The 23212-nt window shown below is 37.7% G+C and overlaps 1 non-coding gene across 1 annotated transcript; it reads right to left on the reverse strand.

Annotated features, from left to right (window-relative positions):
* Positions 1 to 10917: 10917 nt before the first annotated feature.
* On the reverse strand, positions 10918 to 10990 carry TRNAK-UUU. The gene has a single exon. It is a non-coding gene; the product is annotated as a tRNA-Lys (tRNA).
* Between the last annotated feature and the right edge of the window lie 12222 nt (positions 10991 to 23212).

Consider the following 23212-nt stretch of genomic DNA (forward strand, 5'->3'; position numbering starts at 1 on the left):
CTTTCGTTGAATTAGCTCCAGAAAGTTGTGCAGTTTTTCTATCGCCACCTAAAAGGTGAAGCCTCACATTTGTGTTGTTCATTACTCTGTAAACAAACCATAATCACCAATTATCCAATTCCATAGATAGCTTTGGACAAAGTAACAGACCTGCCGAGTCTTTTACAAAAGGGGACGCTCCAACACTTTCACGAGGCGCAAACAAAGCCCTTAAACCCAGCTCCTCGATAGGATTATCCCAAATTATCATCATTGACTGCTCGTGGTGGAAAAGACTTGAAGAAGAGGCTTAGGATAAAATTGAAGAACCAAACTATTAGTGGGTTGAAGAATTTTCAAACACCCTTTCTGTCATGTTACCATAATCGTGTAGAAACGGGCCATAATTAGGTGTCCCCGCTGGGTATACTCTTTGTTAACAGGTAATGATTTTTGGCAGATATTTGGACCCTGTTTCGCTGTCATCACCATCATCATGTCAGAATTGAATTGTCGAGTCAACAAACATCAACACTTTTGTTACAGGTTTGGTCATTTTCTCCGAGAATTGTCTAGGTCTGAATCCTCATTGATTATGTGTGATGCTTTTTTTCTTCTTCTTTTTTTTCCCAATGACATCCTCGCGAGGTTCGCGTGCCGCTCGCGTCATCTCATTGTTTACACATTCTTTTGTTACGTCAACAAAAGACACAAAAGATCTAAAGAAAAAGGAAACCTTTGGATGGAGATACCAATTACGGGAAGACCTAGCGGGTTGGACATTCATTTCAGAATACGCGTGGTGTCCATTTCTACGTATGGGGGGGGGGGGGGGGGGGCATTTCGCTTTTTTCTTCCAACCAAGCCTATGATAACATGTTGAATAGTAGAAGAAAATGCAGAGAATATAGAAAATATGTAGAAGAAGATGATATATTGGGAAGGGTAAACTGATAAAAAGAAATGGAAATGAAATAACAGAATTTAAATGAAAGACAATTTTGTTATGTACAGCAGAGGAACTTATGATAACGAATGAAAGGCTAACAGTAGTAAACCCCAACTCTCAAAGATAAACGTCAAAACACAGAGACTCCTTCGAGACCGATGTCAAAACCATCCAAAAGTTTCCAATGCTTCCCATCTTATTGTGCAGTTGGAAAATTCGAACTGATGAATCTAAGTAATTATTTCTTCAACGCAAATCTGCCATATAATTTTCACGAGACACCCTATACAAGAATGGCGGTCGTTTTGTTGCGGTAAGTTCTCGAGTACCCGATCCTAGAAAACAAAAACTGTCGAACTTTAATCTCGTCTGTCATGTTCGCATTTATTCGTTTGCTATCAAAAAGGTACACGCCAATATAAATTTCATAACGAAAAACACGATGTACACACAAATTGTTCCCGTTGGATTGTGTTAAGTTCTTGTGTGCCGAAACATCATAAAATCATATATAATTACATCATATAATATAATTACGTTTGATTACAGAAATGAAACATTTCAAAATTAAACCTTGTCTTAATGGTCTCAATTCTCATACCGTGTTGTGCAGTAACAGAGGCGTAGAACGGTCCCTAATTATGTGTGTGTGGGGGGGGGGGGGGAATGATTAATGTAAATATGATTAGTTGTACAGATTCACACAAACAACATACACATACATTCGCACCCCATACACAAGTGTTGGAGCTTTTTGTCTATATTGTGAAGGGGGGGGGGGCGAAATTGATTTTGTCCCATCCCCTCATTCGAGGGAAGCACCCCCCCCCCTCCGCACACACGCTTCGGACGAGTTTGGACAACGGTAAGAAACATTCATATACAGTATAAATGAGTTTGCCCCCTTTCCTTCAGGGAGTAAGTGGGTTTCTTCGTACTGTTATTAATAAATAATGTTTGTTCTAATATACAAGGCAGCATAGCGACCGAGGTAGAAGATTTAGAGTTCTGAATAACGAAACTCTGTACAGTATTTTAGAGCAATATAAACCTCTTCCGTTGTCGTACTGCAAATGATTGACGTAATATCATTCTTTTGTCTTGCTAGGGGGACAGGGAAACGAAATGCCCCCTCCTTTTGTAAATGTAAAAATCTGCCCTCCAAAATGTGGGCTTGTGAAGAGGCAAAAACAATTAAGCCGCCCCTGGATAGAGGGAGACATCTGCCCCTCGCTTTTGGCACCTATACGGTTATAAATAATAGAGCATCTAATAAAACTCTGTATTTAAGAGCTGCAGTAGACATATTGATGATGTGCTAAAACATGTAATCACAGATCGGACGGGAAAAACACACGATTTGCCTCCTAATTTTGGAGAGAGGTTTGTAAATAATTTTTTTTTAAAAAGGGGGGGGGGGGGGCACAAAGACGTTTTGTAGCCAAAACATGTAAGTAAACGTATGCGTCTAATGATATTCGAACGATTTCTGATTTTGAAGTGCTGAAAGTTTGCATTTTAGTGCGTTGGAAAGCTTATTGTTGTTGTGCAAAATAACTACATGCATTTTCTTTTTTTTTCTCGCGAGGGACTCCTGAAACCTGAGGGATGATTGCACAAGCTACCCCCCCCCCCCAAACAAAAGTTCTTGATGCATACCACACCAAGCTATCTGTTTAGTATCAATGCAAACACCAACTGAACAATTACCTGCAAGTATTTCGGATTGTGCATTTTCACGAGACACTGTGTACATGATATACAAGAATAGCGGTCGTTACGTTGCGGCAAATCCTCGCGTGCCGATTTAACATAAAGTTATCAATCATAGTCGATAACAAAACCAAACATTTGTCGAATATCTGTTTTGTTTCTTCATCAACATGGGATGTCATTATGCTGTGGTCAACGTTTCGCGTGCCCTGTTACCGTGACGCAAATTCATCAAAATATGAGAAAATCGGAAATATGAATAGGCCCTATGAATATTTCATCCCTTTCAATAAAAAATGACTAATGAATAGCCAGTGGTTTAACGTTTAACAAAGGGACATTAAGAACTGGTCATTCATTAAAATAGTGTTTCGATTTAGGAGCTAGAAAGAAAGAAAAGAAGTTTCCCTTCTAGTCAAAGACAAATTTAATTTCTTTTTTCTCCCCACACGATGTTTTATTGTGGTGGTCGTATCTACGTACGGTTTTAATTGCAACTATTATGTAGAATTCGTACGATATAATAATCATGATAATGGAAAATATATGTACACTGTAATACTACATTGGAGAGGTGTATGATATAGGTAAACTGTGGATTTGTTTTTCATAACCAAATCTTAATTGATAACAAACATGTTTTGTTTAATATCTCGATATAAGACAAAGCAAAAATAATGATGCAAATGAAGAATTGAATTTTAAAACACAACATTTTAGTGTCGAAAGCTTTATACGGCTAAATGATAACGAATGCAAGTCATAGATTACTTGTTTTCATATAGTGTTTTTTCCGATTCTAATTGAAAAAAACTTTAGTCTTGAGAAATTCATTCAACATAAATCAAATTATTTCGTTATTCTACTACTACTACTACTACTACTACTACTACTACTACTACTACTACTACTACTACTACTATTACTATTACTACTACTTCTGCTACTACTACTACTACTACTACTACTACTACTACTACTATATGGGTTTATATAGCGCTGGATACATCGACGTTGTCTCTAGTAAGCGCTTTACACATAGAGAGGTTTTAAAATTATTAACATAATTAAAGGAGATCAAGGAAAAATAGGGGAGAGAGGGAGTGGGAGAGGGAGAGAGAGAGAGAGAGAGAGAGAGAGAGAAAGGCTAATAAACATAAACACAGTATAGACATTTTATTGAAATATATTCGAGTGGTAACTATATAATAAACGTTTATTCTGAGCATCGCAGATCAACGTACGGATTATCGTAACTCCCTTTCCCTAAGCCCACCGCACACCGTGCGATCCTCCTGCGATTCGATTTCCGAAGAAATTGATATTATACCATACCAGGAAATCTACACAAACATCGCCTTCGTGGTTAAGGATCCAAATAATGATAAACAATACTAGCAACCGGAATTTCCCTGCAATTAAGTCATAGTCGGAATATTAGCCGAATCGGTTTCAAATCTTAGACAGTCGCACGACAGGTCTGAGGTCACTACGATTCTGAGCCGATTTGGCGCTTCCTCCTCACAGGAAGCTTGAAATTCCTTGAAATTTAAGTTTTATCAATCATTTGACTATTCAGATCTTTGATCATTATGATTTTATACGTTTGAATGTTCGTATCAAAACAATGCTTCTGCAAATTCCTTTTAAAAAAAGTATTGTAGTCAGATCGTAAAGGATGCGATGGGCTTTATATAGTATGAATTGTTGTATAATCATAACAATACACCGCCTTAATTATTATGACAATAAAGAGGAAAGAAATTGAACCGAACGGAACCGAATAATAATAATAATAATTATATATATATATATACACACACACACACATATATATATATATATATATATATATATATATATATATATATATATGTGTGTGTGTATGTATGTATGTATGGGACGAGAACAGTTAATGTTATACACAGCTAGACGTTATAATTTTCATCTCTTTTGTTGTTGTTGCTGGTGAATGTCTTTCAAATAGCTCCTACAATTCGCGTTTCACCCCTTTCTATTTTTTCATGGGGGCATATCCATTCCATTATTCTTAGAAAATAATATACACGTTAATGGTATCAAATCGTATATAATTAGGCATATTCAAGACACAAAGACGGTACTTAGCTCACACGTGCATTTCTGCAACCACCCAGATCTCCCTGCATTTCTTCCACTTTCTTGTTCTCTTATTCGTAAAAGTGTTATCACCTACATTTAATTACTGGAGTCTTTGGAAATATGACGAACGTTTTTTTCTTCTTTTCAAGATGTAAGTACGGGCTAAGCCGCAAAGGGACGCCTTACTAATTAGCTATAAGTTACTGAGCAACGGCAAGGTTATATACCATGCATCGAAGATACTCTTCGTTATGACAAGGCTTTTGTGAGGGAAAATTTAATCCTCAGAGCGCTAATCGTCTCTATTTCCAATTTCTTTCTGGGAGGTTGTAATTCTAGCCTCCTAAACTTGAGTTCGTACAGCGCACGCATTTGTGTCGACCTGAGAAAGATAAACAGAGTATAGGCAATATCTAACGTCGATTGTGCTAAAAAATAGGGACAGGAAAAGCGAAGAAAAAAAATGCCCGGCGTATCGACTTAAATCTGCCACTAGATGTTGCCGAGCCGGTGACGTTTTCATGCCTCAGCTCCGTGATGTGGACAAGGGACCGTGCGGGGAAGATCGGGCATTGGTTGTCTCGCTCTCGCTAACATCATGACTATGAAATAGTACCCGACTTCCATTCACAGGGTGTCACCCCCGGGCGCTTTCCGTGACCTTCGATGACGCGCGGGGTCAAGAACAACATGGCGGACACGGGAGCGCGGGGAGTCGAACCTTTCGCTACGGGCGACAGAACTTGAAATCAATAACCCACTCGATTACGGCACCGTGACATGATCGTTGTTTAAATGGATACTCTGCTTGGCCACATTTTCACAGCTCCAGCTCCACGGAATGAGCACTAAACGCCATTTTGTTGACATCAGGAGGGGTTTCCGCGTCAGACAACGAAATGACAGCAAGCGCAATTTCCGGTGCGCATCTGTCTTGGAAGACTCTAGTCCTCATGTTGGCCGCGACTGGCCGGTTAGTGGATGTCCATTGGTCCGTCTGTTTTCAGGCAGTCGCTTCAGGCCCTAGTATCTACGGCTCATATTCGTGTGAATTGGAACGTGTGTCAGTTTTAATCCTCGTTATTAATAATGATAAAAGAATGACCATTAGTCGGGGGAAAAGGTCTGCTAAGTTGCTGGAGCTAAATCTGAGAATGAGAATAGGAAAGGACTTCGTAATCGTATATAAGAGATAGGATGCAAGAGAAGCAAGGCGGATTGTCAAGTTAGAAAGTTAGAAAGTTTTGTGAAAGACGTACGCCGACAGTTGGACAAGCTACTGAGTAGGGCCTGGCGCCTTTTCCACTTCATGGATGTAATTAAAGACGTATTCTGAACTCTGGTTAAATTAAAACGCGGCTTAACATGTTTAAGTATGGTCTAAGTCCAGTCGAAGTTCAGTCTAAAGCGGCCCTTTAAACCCAAATTTAGATTTCACTTTCATAAGTCCGGTTTTACTTAAACTTGTGGTCCAAGTCAGGTTTAAGTTAAACCGACTTCAGAATATAGGTCATATAGCATTTACAGAGAATGCAATAATAAAGACAATAATAATAAATTTCAGGATTTAAGGACACACGACTACCAGGAGAAGAAATAAGCAGAAGAAGTAATACAGAGTATCATGACTCACAAAAAGAGAGAGATAGAGAGACGGACAGATAGACAGAGAACGTATAAGAAGATAGTACGCCACTTTCGAAGAGTTTGAAATTTCGTCATAAAACTTTTAATCCCAACTCGCTACACTGGGCACCGAGGAAATACCGAAACCATGGCTTCTCGAACGAATAAAATGAATTGAATTGAATTGAAATGAATTGAAATTGAATTAATATTATTATTATCAGTATTATTATTAATATTACAATTGTATTTAAAAATATATACCTCATTGTGAACTTCCATAATGTAAAGCTCAGATTTTGGGGCAGTATATATCATCACAATCTAATACATGTAACTGCAGACTTATTGTGAAGAACACAAATATTAAACAAATTAATGTTATAGACCTGCATTATTAATTCAGTTTAATTACATGGCCTTTTATGCCAGTGAAATTACATCTTGTCTGCCAATAAAAGTACATACCTGTCACTTCACCATTTCAAACTTCACCCAAGTTAGGCCTCTGTTTTCTCTAAGTAAACAATGATAAGATCTCACCTAAATTATAGTTGAGGCTCGTAATCTTTTCAATTCCAAGCGTTGTAGAATGACACTTGCAAAGAATTTTATGCAATAAACTTTATGAAACATTGATCGTATAAACACATTTTCATTTTAAATTTCACCTTAAGATTTTTCTTTTGAGGTCGCCATCCTAGTCAGGCATCGCTTATGATTGCGGTCTCCTGCACTTTTTCCACAGACAGTTCGGATATTACTTTAAATTTATAATAATATGTTATAAAAATATAAAATTTCGTTATTATAACGTATACATGTACACGTAAATAACATTTTGACATGAAGTTATTGTTTGTATATTTTGTATTATACCTTACGTTTATATATTCTTTGTTATTCAGTATTTGGAAAACATGCAGAAATAAAAATAAAATAAAATAAAATTAAATACTATATTACGAAATGACACAGAATGTCGCTGTATGGTCATTCCGTAATAAAGCTATTCAATTACCATATTTCATAAATTTGATGAATGCTAGATAAATGTTGTGATACATGTTGTGAAAGTATCGCATATTCGGTTATATATTATATCATTTTAAAAACATGATCAATAAAATGTCTATATAAAGGGTCATTTCGAAATGCTTGAAATTGACCAGTCCAACATCCGCACTTGCGCTTAATAATGACGCCATGGTGCAGCGGACCGGTTCAGCTTTCATACACCGCGGCGCCTCTTTGGTTTACATGGGCCCTCCAGTAACCTACATGTACCCGCAGATGGATGACTTATTGTAGCTACTATGTTGTTTTATAATATGATGATGTGGATCCTTATCAAATGATTGGTTGAATGCGTACACGTGAGCAGGCATCTATTTTGCCTAACGCGTAATTTGGATAATGACAGGTCATTAGTAAAATCATGTTATAAAACATCATTTTATAAAACAAATAAAACATAATCTTATAAAACAAATGATACACATCATTAAATTTTTGTTCGGGCATTAGTAAAATTACCCACACTCGGTACCTTCATTCAAATCCGTCCAAACACCCTCGGCTACCGCATCGGGCGTGTTAGACTGTTCCAAAGGTACCTTGTGTGGGTAATTCTTACTAATGCCCTCACTGCTGTGTATTATTTGTATAATATTGCTTAACGTAACTTTATCACCTAAAATCACACTTCATCAAAACAATTATTCAGTTTACCTTACATACTCATATTCGTTGCCCTTTGCTTACTCTATTATACTGCATTAGTAACTGCATTTTCAAAAAATGATGAATACAAAGACACAATTCGACGCTTAAGAAAGAAGAAAACCTGGGTTAAGGTCACATGTGATAGAGCCTGCCACCATCGTTAGATGGGCGTATAACATCAATCTAAAGTTCAGAGACCTTGGGCAGCGTTTCACGAAACCGTCATAAGTACAAGTTCGCCAACATCTCCTTGAAACGCGTGTATTAAAATTGAATGGGATGTCGGTGAACCTGTACTTATGACGGTTTCATGAAACGTTTCCCCTGCCCCGTTTTATAAAGAGTTGCGATTGACCCAAATCAATCGAAAGGTTGTAGTCTTCAATTTCTTATGTACATAGTTGATATCAATCTCAAGTAAGTTGCGATTAATATCAACCCTGGTCTTTTTATTTATCTTTCATATTGATTTCGTTTCATTATCGGAAAGCATTGTGACGTCATAAACGCAACCGGCCAGATTTAATACGGGTATATCCTACATATTTTCGAATGAGTTATACAATTTAATACCATGAGTTTCGAGACATTTTTAGAGGGTTAATTATAACAAGTAAGAGAGAAGAGTGCAGGATCGTAAAAAAGAAGAATCGAAAATGCTGAAAAGAGAAGTGAAAATAGATTTATAAATAAAGGGAAGAATAATATACGAGAAAGGTTAATAATAAGATGATGGCGATTAATGATTATAAAGAATAATGGAAAGAAGGGTAAAACGTGTTGTAGGGGGCTATTTTATTCAAGATTCAAGATAATTAATTGTCTGATTTAAAAAATACGGAATTTCGTCCTCCACTGGTGAGTGACGTACATATACAAGCAATGTAAATTCGAGGATACAAAGAAAATACAACAATAAAATCAATAATAACAATAATAGGAATAACAAAACTAACATGTCAATTTAAAAACTCGCATTAAAAATTGAATCTCGACAATTAATTAGTCTTAGTATTGTCTTTGTTTTCTGTCAACAAAATTCTTCCCTGATGGAAGTTTCCGGCCTGGTCCCATTTCATCTTTCATTCTTGAGTCCCTCATAATTGCTCGGTCTTTCATCATAAGTCAAATATGAATACTGGGGTTGTGTAACTTTTGTTTTCTTCTCCTCCTCGCCTGTCCCCCCGAACGTCTTAATCTATACTTGTCACTATCGGGACGACAAGTGCACGACACAAGACCATTGGTCCCCATCTCCCGCCGCCGGGTCCACCGGTCTGTGTTTTTAGGAAACCCCAAACGGCGCTATCGCATTTGGAGAGCAACATAGTTTTTGTGTTCTTCACCGCGGGAAGGCTCTCGCGCCAGCACACAGGTCCGACCGTGATAGAAGTAAAAAGTACAGCATAAACAAGCCTGGGGCTGTATTAACAGAAATATCAACTAAATTATAATACAATACGTGTTCATCGAGCATTAGTCAAACCACGGGGGACATTTCGCCAAAATAGACGGATTGACAATTCTAATGTTATAGACAAAAAGAGTACTTTTCCCCTAACATTCTTCATATATTCGTCATAAATGACAATCTAATATGCAATTTAATAATTCAATCGCTGCGTTCATTTTGTTTGGTTGAATAGCAAATATGGTTTCACTCGGAGATATTCAAATTACATCCATTTCTTGTCGCCTGTTGTAAACGACGGCGCCCTTTCTTAATTGCGAGTCGCTATAATGGACATGGCGGTTTGGACGGTGAAGGTTCGTCGAACTGGTTCGTTACACCATATTTTTCATTCGATTTCCCATCGAGCACGTCCATACAAAGGTTTTGTCAGATTCAGTCAAGAATTTATGTTTCCTTATCGCACCAGGGGGGGGGGGGGGGGGGGGGGGGAGGTGTTTCACAAAGATCATTAGTTGAACTTATCTCTAAGTTCGACTTAAGATTTATGGAAAGCCGTTAGCATCTTTGAAAATGTCTTGTAATAGTTATTTTGAAAGGCATGAAATGTTGTTTCAAATCATTTATATTTTCTATTATCAAGAAGATGTCATTTTCTTGATGTGGAATTTATAAAAAGTCTACAATACTTGATTTTTCGATTTTGAATATATTTGTTTTTAAGGCTACAAATGGCTCTCCATAATATTTAAGTCCAACTTAGAGTTAAGTTTGACTTAGAATCTTTGTGAGGCCCCCCGGAAAGTAAATGTCTGCATGGACAGCTTAAATGTCCAAGCCCCGTTCCATCTGGATTATGTTCCTTTTGCAGCCAACATCAAATTCTGTAGAACTTTGCAGGAATTATGAATATGTCACGTTATATGCCATATCTGTGACATTTAAACGTTAGCAGTGTCGTAGTATTCGAATTATGCAGGGAAACCCGTTTACCCTCTAGACTCCACTGCCATACACTATTGAGTGATCGACTTGTTTTCTTTCTTTGGCAATAACAAAAAGGTACATGACCATTAATTTGTCTACATCATTAAACCACTTCTTGTAATGGCAAAAATTAAACTGGTTTAATCTTTGCGCAGCACAAAACGTACGATCCTTCGGTACAAGGGTCTGAAAATCAGGCTATTTAGTAAAAGGACTGCAAATCCTAAAGTCGATTCAACAACTAACGGTCATTATATTTACACAAAAAGCCATTTTCAAGCCCTTTCGTGTTGAGGGAAGTTCTACTTTAGTATTATCTTTCAAATGCCGTTGGAATTTAACCTTTTCATTTGTTGGCCTGCAAATGGGACATAGTACCACCAAAGCCTCTAAAAGAATCTACTCTCGCCCGATGAGGGACTTGAACCCGCGACCCTCTGATTAAAAGTCAGATGCTCTACCGACTGAGCTAACCAGGCTTCGTCGTAAATGGTGAAGGAAAATGATATCAAATTTCATTTTGCTTCGTATATTTGGAGTAGTATTATTTGTTCAAAGTAACCGCTCAGCTTAGAATATTCTTCCTGTAAAGACATAACTATTGCAACTTTAAATCCCCCAAAATGCGCTTTAAAAAAAAAAAAAAAAAAAAAAGAGTAAAAGTCACTCATAAATATAGAGTGAACTTACTGATATTCTTGCCGTGACATAGTATATTTTTCTTCATGAATCTTCAGTCGATATATTATGTAAAAAGTGCATTCGCTTAGTACAAAATGGAAGTTCCGTCAATCCCCACTGTGTCCGATTGAGAAAATATCGAATTAAAGAACTACCTTTGTATGGACACACCCTATACACGACGGTGGTATGTCTTCTGCAATGTACCTCTTGCTAGCGCGCCGGGCGAGAAGGGGGCAACGGAAAGGGGTCGGGCGGCCGTGTTTAGATTATTTGCTTCACTAAATCAAACGAATCTCTTGCCTATTTCACGTTCATTATGTTTAATTTCCCAATGCACTATGTGACTTTTTCAACAAAGAGCACTAGCAATTTTAGAAGTCAGAACAATTAAATTTTACAGTGTAAATCATGTCTCTTGTTCACGCAAAATCCCCTTTCCCATATTCTCTTTCTCAATTTTCTCCTTTACAATCAACTTTGAAAAGTATATTTTCAAATATTTTCTGGTGATGTTCGTTTACTCTGTCTGGTTCTCGATCACTGCTTTTTTCTTCTCTATCTTCTCTACATCAACATGGGCCTAACTTTATTTTTCAGTATAAGACAACCTTTTTCAAAACAGTCACAAACTTTGGATAAATTGAACCCGATTGTATTTGTGGAATTCTTCTCAGTGTTTCGCATGGTGTACATTTTTTTTCTAGACAAAATTTCCAAAATAGCCTTGAGCAACTGAATTTATACCGTACATTTACAGAACAGACCTCAGTGAAAGATCTTTGCATAAACTGTATTGCCATAGCAATCAAAGCCCGCGGCCTTATCACAATATCTGACAAGCACTTAATATGACTGCGATGGGGGTAATTGCGTTGATATGTCAAACCAAAATGACCATGGTCTTGCAAAACGAAAAAAGGAAGAAATCAATTCTGGTGCCAGAAGTTTACTTTTGTGAAAACGAAAACTTTGTGCGACGGCCGGTGTTATTATTCAAAATGTACCATTAAGAATAGTAAGCGAGAGGCAAGGGCAAACGGATGGAAATCATCAAGTGAGATTTTATTTTGACAGAATCGCCACCGTTTACATGGCGTGAACTTTGCTGGTGTTGACCTGTATTTCATATTGAACTATTCGGGACCAAAGACCGAGGAAAGCACCTGCGTTATTTGTAAGAACAAAAATGTATATTAGATTTTAATTGGTTGTATTCCTTTGGAATATATGCAAATTTTGTGTTGATTTGATATTATCCATAGCCTAAAATCCACGATTGTAATTCGATTTAAGTGCTTGAAATACTGGGCCTATTTAATCATATTGAAAGAGGGATTAAATTTGCGGTGATGAAATGTTATCCATGTTCTGACGCAAAAACAGATTAGTTTTTGAATATTTTGAATAAATACAGACAAACATCGAGGAGACTAGGTAGGACTTTAACGCATTCAGGGAGACCTATGATGCTATTGATCTATGAAAGATAATGGTGATCTCTATATATATATCAGTGCATTAACGGCTAACTGATTATCATTTTCCTCATCATTTTATTATCCCCATCACCTCCATCATCACCGCCACTACCTCTACCACCACCATCATCATCACCATCGTAGCATTCAATTCAATTCATTTATTTTTCCTCTATCAATCGTTCATATTTTACAATGATGGTACATTTAACATATTCACATATTTATATACATATAGATCAATTATAATAATAATAATAGCCTATTAGTCCACTCCAAATTTTATTAAACCGAAACGGAAATTCTTTTTGCCCAATTGATCGTGAGCCCGGCAGCCACTGGGCAGCGCCAGATCGACGTTGCTCTATCCCTTATTGTTGAACGCCAAACAAGGTAGCAACAACTCCCCATCTTTTAACGTTTGTTTGGTATGATGACGCGGTCGGGGTTCGAACCCACGACCTCCCGGTTGTGAGGCAGACGCTATACTGACTGAGCCAACAATACATTAACAAAATAAACATGAAATTGAAAGGGAAGGAAGGCCGACTAAAAAGCAGAGCTTGTAGGGTGTAAGCCCCCATGTGAAAGTAATTATTATGAAATATTATTTTATGAGAACAAAAACACAACACTAACAATAACTGATTCAGTAATACAAAACATCACTTTTAAACGCAAAAAATTGATAAATACATACATGTTTATAAAAAGAAACAATCAAAGTTGCATAAAGTCACACTACAATTTATAATAACATCATCACCACCACAACCACCATTACCACCACCAATACCACTACCACCACCATCATCATCACCATCGTTATCATCATTACCTTCACCATCATCGCCGCCACCACCACTACCACCACCACCATCGCCCATCAATATCACCCTCATCACCACCACCACCACCATCATCACCATCGTTATCATCATTATCTTCACCATCATTGCCTCCACCACAACCACCACCACCACCACCAACACCACCACCACCACCATCACCCATCACTATCACCCTCTTTAACACCACCACCACTACCACCACCACCACCACCACCACCACCACTACCGCTACCACCACCACCATCAGCACCATCGTTATCATCATTATTTACACTATCATCGCCACCACCACCACCACCATCATCACCACCATCGCCACCACCACCACCACCACCATCATCACCACCATCATCATCATCATCATCATCATCCTCCTCCTCATTATCATTATCATCGCCCCTTCCATCACCATCGCCACCTACACCTAATCATAAAGCATACTTTGTATGAATAGACGCCTGTCAAAGAATCCTCACTTGCGTGACTTGTTACTTCATCATTAGCAACAGACAGACAATTGCCATGGCAACCGGCCATCTTAACGTCCTTGTCAACTGGTCATTCATTGTCTTCTCTGTCCACTCCTTATTTGTACAAGCGGGTGGAAGAACTCGACGTCTCGGCGACGGGATAGTTGGGGTGACGAGCTTCGCTCCTCGATCCGTTCGCTCTCCCTCAAAAATTCGTCACTAATCTACGTGGAGGAAACACCTCTGGGTGAATCCACTTGCCTTAATATTTGCTGGAGATGAACAAACTTTGGTTTGAAGATACCTCTTCCTCACTTCACATTATTTACTCTGTCTTTCTTTTATCTTTACTATCTCTTTTATCTATATAATGAAAAATGCTTTCAATATTCTCGAATTAGATCTACATTTCTTACATTTATCTTTTAAAGGTACGAAATGGCTTTCTTTCCGATTCAATGACTACTATTTGTCATTTAAATGGAGTATACTAGTTTTGAGAAAAGTATCAAAAATGTGAATTCACTGGCGGATGCCCTAGCGGATATGAATTGTTGCATTTTTGCAAACAAACTTGAATTTAAATAATATTTGAAGAATGTTGGAAATATAAAGCAGATGTAAGGAATACTACACAACAAATTTTCACTGAAGAAAAGGCAAACATCTCTCATATTGCAACCTTAAATTTTGTTTAACATGTATCTTCATATTTGTTTAAAAGACCACTTTATTTTCACATGTTATTCTCTTATGTCTGCTTGATTTAATTGCTCTAATTGGACACAATTACGATATTCTTTTAAATTAATTATGATTATCTTACAATTTTGTTGTTTTTGTTGCTTCAAGTGTATTTTCGAGTTCGCATCACCCTCTCTCACGCAGCTAACCCCTCTTTGGTATAGTGACACTTTCTCTCCGTTGGCATTATTTCATGTTTCACTTTATCCCTTTTTTTTCTTTCCTTCTCCCTCTCTGTTACACTCTTACTTCCGATTCCCTATTTCTTCCACATTTCGAAACGTGCTAGGTATAAAAAGAAACATTGCTTTCCAACATAATTACAATGGGCTGAGTTGCAGGCTTGGCGAAACCAGTTACGGAACAATATTACCCACTCAACCGCAATCAAAAGAAAACATTAAAAACAAGAATCAAACATAGAAATAGGCGTTATAGCTTCTGACTGAAGGCTAAAAAGTACGTTCTTGCCTTTAAAGGGTACACCACCTGTATCAAAAGGTCTAGAACAAATTTGATAATCACTTCCCCATCTCGACACAGTTACAAAAGCCGAGAAAGAAAAACAGTTTGCGTTGTACCGATTGAAAAGGGCTGAATTTAAGGGGGAGGCGCGTTACACGTTTCCGCACTAAAGAGCAAGTGCTTTCTCCTCTCCTTTTTTTCTTCTCGCTTAACCAAAACGTTATTTGATTCATGTTTAAATCGAGGAAAATTGGCGAGAAGGGAAATGGAGGTGAAACCTCAGTCATACGATTGGCAGTATGTATGCTTGATAAATCTACAGTTTGTTTAAGAGAGGGTAATATGTGATATTGAGTTTTGCTGAGCTATGTCAACAAGGGGCCAACTTCACCAATGAATGGCCGCGCGGAAGAGTGTAGCTGCCAGCGCGGCGGGACGCTCGTTCACCATTTCTTGTGTGTTTTAGAATTCTTTCTTATTGTCGCTGGTCATTCGTAACTTTTGTCCATGCTCCGCGCGTGGCAATTCCCAAGAGAGTTCGTTCATTCATTTCTAACTAGCTCTGCTGCTTCAGTTCCCTTCTATATTCCTCTATATAATGTGTCCTATTCCTTCCCATAGATGGCGCATTATGTACGCCCTCCTCCTACTTCATATAACGTAAGGCCTATATGAACTAACATATCAAGTAATTTTGCTACAATATGCGGTCGTTAACTTGAGGTTTCGTGATAATTTGACTAGAAAATTCAGCCCATATTGTGCTCTTTGAAGGTTGCCCTTCTGGGCTCGGCGCGCGCGAGGTGGGTTCGTCGTGACGCGGGGAGTTCTCGGGCGGCGCGCGTCTTGTCGAGGTCCCGCGGGACTTTTGAAGCTGGGGGGTTCCAGGCCTGTTGGCCGGTCGTCCACTCTTCGGCCAAGACGAGCCCCCATAATACCCATGGGACCCCAGCTCGCTCGAGTCTCCAGAGTAAATTCTATTTGGATAACGAAATCGCTACCACAAAAAGAGGAAAGCGGAACCATTTGGGCTGCAAGAGTAGCCAAAGTGGCCATTCAAATTGCGCACATCGTAATTAAAGGTTCGTTTGTCAGCACGCACTGGACGGTAATCGGCCATTCACTGAGATATTGTGGAAAAAGAAAGCGGGCGCTCGTGTTATCGTCTGCTAGTTTCACTTAACAAATTCAAACATGAAATAAAAGAGTGAGAAAGAACACCCTGTTAATTGGAGGCGTAAGGCTCTCCTGGGTCAAATAAACGTGATGAAAAAGAATACTGTTATTGTAACGACGCATGTCAAAATGTTCAATTGAACCCCCTTTTCGTCCATAATTTCTTGATTGCCCTTCTTCCGCCCCCATCTAGTTTCCCTCTGCTGTCCTTTCTCATTTCACTCGCTCCTAGTATGGCGAGGAAGACATTTAAACCAAGGTGATGATAGCATGAATTATTCTTTACCGTGTCACTTTCTTTGACTCTGTATCAGTTTCATTTGTTTCGAAGCCATAAAGTTGGAATACTCAAGCAGCCAACGTAAACGTTAATAAAGCAGTTTTTGTCCATCTTGTTTTGACAGCTTTGTCTCATATATCATTTACAGCAGCATAATTGGAGAATTGCTTTTTTACAATTCCTTTCTTTTTATTTCGGTGATTCCGAGAGAAAATATTTCATTCTTTTTCTATGTGATGCAAAATACGACTTAACAGCAGTTGAAATACAAACATCAGCGGGTTTTTTCATGAAATTTGAATAACAAGCAAGATAATATTAATTACTAACTATTTTTCCATGAGCGATCCTTAGTATGGTATCATAGAAAAAATGTCATCTGAAACGGATGGCTCTTCAAGTGCCCTCATATTCGAAATATAACCAAAAAAAACAGCTATAGATGTTGTTGTTGTGTGTGTGTGTGTGTGTGTGTGTGTGTGTGTGTGTGTGCGCGGGGGGGGGGGGTGGGTGGGGGGTTGTGACATCTTCACCCCTCTACCGACGCCCCTGGTACCAAGCATTGATAGGAGGTTGATCCTTTACTAATTTCTACTCACGAACATGAAACACAACCGTTCAAAATGTCTACTGAAAAGGTTGAGTTCTGGGAAAGGTGAAAAGAAATAGTGATTTGTTGTTGTTGTTCTTCTTTACTTTTTTATATTTAAAAATGAGAAAGTCTCATAAAAAAGAATGTCACCTGAAACGGATGGCCCTTCAAATGCCCTCAAATTCGAAATATGACAATTATTAAACAGCTAGAGTTTTTTTTTAATAATTGGGGGGGGGGGGGGGTCACATCTTCCCCCTCTACGCTTTTACCGACGTCCCTGGTACCAAGCATCGATATGGGGTTGCGCTTTTATTAATTTATCCCCAACGAATATGAAAAAACAACCATTCAAATGTCTAATCCCCTGTGAACAGATGCATTAATTCATATTTTGAAGTGAAAACGAGATGCATATGATATCAAAATTAATCCGTGAACAGTTAAAGCGTCAGTGGAGACAGAACACGTCTCCCCATTCTTTCTCGCAATCACGTCGGTACCGCTTTACCAAAAAACTGGAACGGAAGTTTATTGGTAGCGGCTTTCCTCATCATCCCCTCTTCCTCTTTATATTTTCTCTATCATATGTGTCATATCGGAGGATATTTCAATCATATATACATGTACATCTCACAACCTGAAGAAGTATAATCGTCATGCGCGGTTTCCAATTAATAAACTTCTAACTGATCTTTTACCGCGCACCCCTTTGTCTGCAGGTGCCGAAGAAGAAGAAGAAAGGCTTCGTAAATCCGCTTTATGGTGGACGTGTTTTATTAGTTTCCTCTTCTAATCGAGCGGAAAACTTTTCTTTTCTCTTTCCTCGGGACGACGGAAAGCGGTGTAAAAAAAAATCAGCTGGGATGGCGTAAAAAACACATCGAAATGCACCAATGAAGTGACTTTGTTCAAAACCTGGTTCCATTCAGCGGGTTTTTTTGTACCAACCACAAGCATGACAAATGTGAACGTTTACTGAGCTTCGGTATATAGATATGACAATCTATATATTACATATCGTCGAATTCCATTTTATTAATACCGTTTATTTTATTTTCATTTTCCATGACAATCGTGGTAGGAAGGTAGAATTACTTTCGTCGTAAATTTTGACTAATATTTTCGTCTATAATAATATTATTTATGCGATTATCTAAAGACCATTTTTTTCTAAATTTGTATCCATTTTGATCCAAAGCTAAACATGCAAAAATAAGGAAATGAAATAAAACGAAATAAATTCTGAAACAACTCATCAAGTTAAATCTGTAAACATATCACTGTCAATTTAATCTGCCAGCATTATTTATTTTGTATGATTATGCGCACTAATATATAAATATCGTTTACCATCATCTAATCAATAAGCCAGCGATTGGCATCATTTCGAGAAGATTGGACGTTATAAATTAATTTCTATTATACATTCATCATCATTTTACGGTGTGAATAAAAAAAAAGTATATCCAACTTTGGTAGATTCCCATTTAAAAGTTATAACCTGTTTTACATTTGAATATATTTCATTTTACAGAAAAACAAATATTCTATCTAATTATATCTTATTCATAAGACTGCTGCCACGGATGACTGAGCAGCAGCCTTTTCAACAAGTATTATTAAAATCCTCTTGTATACCAAGTTTGGGCTGAAGCAATGCAAATGAAAGAAAACCCTTATACTTACGCGTTGTTATTTCAGACAGAAAACAATAACTGACTTAATCACTTTTATTCTGTGCATTTGAATAGAAAAGGAAGCAAATAAGCAATGCCAAATCAGACTCAAGAAAGGCTAATTTGCAAACAAATTTATTATATTCTCTTCGTTACGATGACACAATCTTGGCTTCTCTCGCATCCCTTGTCACTGAGTCATTTAATTTGGACAAATTTAATCAAGGGATGCTATCCCTTTTCTTCTTCATACGAGTTTATTCTCTTTGGTAGTTTGTGCTTTCTTGCATTTACCTAATCTTTGAGATAAGTTATTTTTTTTGAGATTTTATGTGCTGTTCGAAAAAAGAACATCATTGTACAATAAACAAGTGAGTAGATAGATCTTAGATGTCAGGAGACAAGAACTCAGTAGGTTGTTTAATAATTGAAGAATATTCAGTGGATTGAAACAAGGCCCTGCGAGACATTGGATTGCTTTTAACAAGTGACCAGCAATGAAGCATGAAGCAGAAATTAACTTCACATAATTAAAAAAAAAAGTAGAAATTAACTTTAAAGGGATTTAAGACCAAAGTACAAATGCATATAACCTGACCCACATTCGGTGGAAACTTGGTAGTAAAAAAGAGATTTTGACGGCATTTTTGTAAAACCCTTGTTCTCCGATTCAGTCATCCGTGGTAGAAAGAATATGAATAGGGTATCATTAGAAGAAAATAAGTTACTCTTTACCATGAAATATATTTGAATGCCACATCCATTATGACTTTGTAATCATGAGCTATCAAAGTGAACACATGTACATGTTTACAAATTCTTTGGTATCCTCTAAATTAATGTCGACTTTTTCAACAAAATACTGCTGATAAAAGATGTGTACGACGGAAAACGCCGTTTCCCCCTTCTGTCTTCTGACCCCTTTTCCCGTTTTTATTCCCCTAAATTATCATTAATGGGGAGTGGGAGGGGAGGGCGGGGTTGGATAGGGTAGGGGGTAATTGGGGGGGGGGGGGGGTGGGCTTTTCCTTGCATTCACTGACCCGCCAAAGCAAGTATAGGCCTACGTATAACTCGTGAACATCTTTGGCCTATTATAACTAAACCATGGATCGGCAATGTATCAATGACCAACTCAGTACCTTGCATAATTATGTATATTCTAAATTTGTCATAAATTCATCAATATCCCTCTTATAATATACTTAAAACCGTGACTAATAATAATGGCATCGTTTAAATGACTTATGTTTGTATACATTGTGTGTGCACCTTCGAAATTCGGTTATATTGTCACCCATAACATATTGCGTCAGAATTGAATTTCAAATTCATTTTCTTGATGAAAATAATGTAGGAATAAAAGTTCCGAAGTTAAAACAAGGTCGTCTCATCCTTGTCAGTGAACGTGTACGTCTGGTTAGTAGACTAATAATGACTTGGTGTGAATAAACTATAACAAGGTCAACGGGAAAATGCATGAATGGGACCATGGGGTTCATTCTCTCCTCTTTCTATGGTTCCCATGGAGACAGGTCTAAGTCACACCAATTCTTTCAGGCCCGATGTTTTTTGTGTTTTTGTGCTCACACCCAAGGCGACATAACGACAACAACGTTTGAGAATAGAAGGTTTTCCGCCGTGTGTATCCGAAATTGAGCAACTGCAAGATTTTGTTTAGTGCATTGATGTGATGTGGGAAATATGATAAATTTGCAGTGGCTGATTGTGTGGGTTTTTATTTGCGCGTGTAACCGTAAAAGCGCCACTGCAAGCACTGCAAGATTTTGCTGAATGCAATGATGACGTGATGTGAGAAAATGACTTGTTGCAGTATTTGAGTGCGTGTTAATTTAAATTTTTTTAAATTTTTTTTTTAGCGCGTGTATCCACAAAAGCGCCACTGCAAGATTTTGCTGAATGCAATGATGACGTGATGGCAAAGATGATTTGTTGCAGTGTCCGAGAGTGTGTGTTACTTTTGCCTCCTGTATTCGCAAAAGAGCTACTGCAAGATTTTGCTTAAATACAATAATGTGATGTGTGGAATACAATATGTTTGCAGTGTCGGATTGCGTGTTTTGTACCTCGATCGTAGCCGGAAAAGAGCAACGCCAAGATTGTGCTCGAAGACAATGATGTGATGTGTGGAATACAATATGTTTGCAGTGTCGGATTGCGTGTTTTTGCACCTCGTAGCCGGAGAAGAGCAACGCCAAGATTTTGCTTGAGCATAATGATGTGATGTGTGAAATATGATTATTTGCAATGTATGATTGCGTGTTTTTCTGCACATGTATTTACAATAGCGCCACTGCAAGATTTTACTAAAACGCATTATATTGTGGTGTAGCTAACGAATCGTTGCAGTATCTGAGTGCTTGCTCGTCGTGGAATATGGGAAGCCGAGAACACAATCATGCTTTGTGTTTTTGTGTGACTTATTGGAAGTGCGTCATTTACAACAATGCTATCCAATGTATTAAAAAGTCATTTCCCCGTGGTATCTATTACTTGCACAATATAGTTAATTACCAAAACAAGTCCATTGCATGAGAAATTGCAGAGATACAAAATAATATGGTATTATTAAATAATGACACAATAATCTTTTTGATCAAATTGCGAATAAATGGCATTGGCGTCATCAATCAATTACCAAATTTCTGACTATTACAATGCTACGCCACTCCTTATGGCTATAATAAGACCGATACAATTATTACATTGACACTGATATCTATCATTCCCAAAATGGCTATTAAACCTCATGATAAAGTATATTTAATAAACCTTTTATGTAAATTTTATCATCTTTGGTAATCACCTTGATAGGCCATGGCATTGGCCTATGTTTTTCCCACCGCATTATGTTTGTATTGAAGATGTAGTATTTTAACGTTTGTTATTGTATATGCATATAAAATGTACTTGTGTTTTTTATAAATCAGATGTGGAAATAAAACTTGAACTTGATAAATGAATTCTTACAAATGACTCCGATTTCAAACTTCACTCTTTGCTAAAAATTCATTCATTTAAAGGCATTAAAAAGAAGAAAAATATAGGAAACAAAAACCCGTCCCTATTTTCACGAAGTGACGGCAATGAGGAACTTATGCATACAATTTGCGTGACGATTTTCCTCACTACCGTCACTTCGTGAAAATGGTTCAAAACATACACCCGACTATAAGCACTTTTGGAAGATGAAGTCTAGGGCCTATTATATACACGAAATATCAATTAGGAAAAATTCTCGATCACCTTCTAATATCAACAGGGCCTGTAGATAATTCTCTCTCTCTCTCTCTCTCTCTCTCTCTCTCTCTCTCTCTCTCTATCTCTCTCTCTCTGTCTGTCTCTTTCTCTCTTTATATATTTTGGGAGGGGTTGATTTCATTTTCTCTGTAGGTCTGTTGAACAAAAATTGCCCACCTATTCCTATCTAAAGAGGCCTTACTAAAACTCGTGGGAAAATATTCCCCATCGCTTTCGTCTCCTTCCATCCTTAATAAAATATCGTGAGAAATTCCGTGATATTGATACGGCAATCAAGGCGCCTATCGGATCATTTTGAGCCATTTTTAGACGTGAATAATTATCCCGAGCTCCCTCCGGGTTCTATAAGTGTGTGTCATCAAAAGCGACCAACCGTGTTATAGGTTCTTTGTAATCTGTTGACGGTTGACCCTTCCCCCGATTAAATACTAGGAAGAAAAAAAAGTGGCGCCGTTTTATGTTCAGAGCGGTCAGCGTGAGGGATGATTATCTTTTCATAGTATGATACGAACCGTAATTAAGTGTTACCGTACACGCGGTTGTGGATATGGTGTGGATTTTGACGAGGAAAGTGAAAATTCTCACAGGATTCGAATATATAATTTCAACTGGTACGACGGTAAAAAGAAAAGGGTTTATTAATAATAATAAAAACGAAAAAATGATTAAGAAGTTAGCCTGAATGCAAATATTGAGCAAAGATTGAGGTTCTTTGTCGGAAGGAAAAATGCGCTCAAAAGTTGCAACGAATTAAATCCCACTAGGAACACATTTACTGCAATTTACCTTACCTACGGTAAAAAAAAATTGTAGGTAAATGCCTTGCGAAAGGATTCTACTGCCATGGCAGGGACTCGCTGGGTGGTGTGATCTAAACAAATCCCAGTCACTTACCCACTCGGCCATCTGTACTGTCTTATTTCAAATTGTGTTTTTGAATGTATAATTTTTTCTAACTCTGAATCGTCTAACAGTTTAAAAGATGTTGTTGAATAAAACT

This window comes from Strongylocentrotus purpuratus, unplaced genomic scaffold (assembly GCF_000002235.5).
Source record: "Strongylocentrotus purpuratus isolate Spur 01 unplaced genomic scaffold, Spur_5.0 spur5_scaffold_10, whole genome shotgun sequence".
NCBI lineage: Eukaryota > Metazoa > Echinodermata > Echinoidea > Camarodonta > Strongylocentrotidae > Strongylocentrotus > Strongylocentrotus purpuratus.